Here is a 1,994-nt window from a genome sequence, read left to right on the forward strand (position 1 = left end):
GCAAGCACTCAGACCACTGAGCTATCTCTCCAGCCTGATTTTTTTTTTTTAAGCTGGGAATCAAACTCAGGACCTGTACTTGCCAGGCAGGTGCCGTGTGGCTGAGCTATATCCCCAGCCCAACAATGATTATGTTCTAAATAGGCGCTAGTCACCTGGCTGGGTGACCAAACTCTCTTGACCATCCCTTCCAGGAAAGGTCCTGGTCCTTTCCATGCACACTTGCTACGTGACCTGCTTCCCCACTGGGTTAGTATTTCCTAAGTGGATGTATTTCTAATCCTATTGGTTGCCCATAGTTCTGTCCCACCTTATTCCTAACTCATGATTTTTGTGTCCACCTTGTGATTTTGCTCTATAAAACTTGCTCTGAGAAGTGGGCTTGTGGGCAACCCACTTTCTGGATCCCCTCCTGTCTCTCTTAGGCAGGAGCTGTCTTTCCCTGAATAAATGTTTTCTACTTTTAACCTCCCTGTTCCTTAGAATTCACTCTTAGATTTTGGGGAATACAAACTTGATGTATCAGACATCTAGCAGGCTGGGAGTTACATTTCATGCCATCCCGTGGAGATCCTATCTCATTCTGTAACATGGCTAGAGCCAGCAGCACGGGCGACTGAGCCCAGAGCTAAGGGCTTTTGGACTGAGTTACATCCCCGGGTGCTTATTTATTTTGAGGCAGGATCTTCCTAAATCATTAAATTGCCTAATCTGGGCTCAGATTTGTAGTCTTCCTGCCACAGCTATCCAGAGTGCTAGAATCACAGGCATGATCCTTCGGTTCGTGAGCGTGATGATTGGGCGTTCATGTCTTACACATGAGATGTGCCTCCCTCAAACCCAGAATCATAGGCATGTGCCACCAAACCCAGCTTGTCTGGTGAAATAAAACCTCTTGTTGTTTTGAGTTCTTTCTTTCTTTTTTTTTTTAATGTATGTAGCACAGGGTCTCCAGTATCTCACCACATAGATTTGACTCATAGTGATTCTCCTGTTTTCAGCCTCCTAGATGCTGGGATTACAGGCGCGCACCACCACGCCCAGTCTCAATCACTGTCTCAGTGTGCCGCAGCACACCAGGGATCGAATCTCAGCCGCTGCACTCTAGCTAAGCAGGCACTCTAGTCTGCTAAGCTGGCTGGCTGGCCCAGGGATCAAACTCAGGACCTTACACTTGCCAAGCAAGCAACTTATTCCACTGAGCTATCTCCCCAGCCCCTTTTCCCTATTATTTTTGTTGTTTTTGACAGTATCCTTCAAAATAATGCTCTGTATTAAATGAGTAAGCATAAACAAAATGTCACCTTGAGTTCTGTGAGCTACTCTAACAAATCATATAGACTTGAGAAAGAGGTTAAGGAAAACTTAATTTATAGCAGTTAACCAGAGGCTGGAGAAATAGCTCGACAGTCTAAGCAGCTCCCTGGCAAGTGCGAGGACCCACATTCCATGCCCAGTACCACTGTGCCAAGCTAACCACTGAAACCAGGCATGGTGACCCACGCCTGTGATGCCAGCACTTGGAAGGCTGAGACAGCAGGATCACCATGAGTCCGAGCTGCACATCGAGACCTTGTACCAAATAAATAAATAAATAAATAAAGATTATATGAAGATACTCCAGAAGCCCAGACTTGCAGCCGGGATCTTTTGAGTAGGGGGCAATCTGTGGGACTGAGTTCTCAGTCTGTGCGCCCCGACACTACCTTAAATTTTAATGCTAAAACTGCATTGCTTAGCAGGGGGTAGTGGCACATACCTGTAATCCCAGCACCCAGAAGACTGAGGTAGGAGGATAGCCATGAGTTCAAGGTCAGCCTGAAGTCCACAGCAAGACCCTGTCTCAAAAATAAACAAATAAATAAATTACGGTGGCACCTTAGTTCATGACCTTAATTCCTCCTACGATTCTGGGGAAGATGGTCACATTCACATTTGTGGGGGGAAGACGGTTGTATTTGTTTGTCACTCAATATGGAGTTATTCCAAATGCT

General features: G+C 46.0%; 1 non-coding gene across 1 annotated transcript; it reads left to right on the forward strand.

Moving 5' to 3' along the window:
* The first annotated feature begins 772 nt into the window (after positions 1–772).
* Positions 773–869, forward strand: LOC111813354. The gene has a single exon (XR_002818639.1). It is a non-coding gene; the product is annotated as a small nucleolar RNA U13 (small nucleolar RNA).
* The last annotated feature ends 1,125 nt before the right edge of the window (positions 870–1,994 follow it).

This window comes from Octodon degus, unplaced genomic scaffold, assembly GCF_000260255.1.
Source record: "Octodon degus isolate 3935 unplaced genomic scaffold, OctDeg1.0 scaffold00007, whole genome shotgun sequence".
In the NCBI taxonomy this organism is placed as follows: Eukaryota; Metazoa; Chordata; class Mammalia; order Rodentia; family Octodontidae; genus Octodon; species Octodon degus.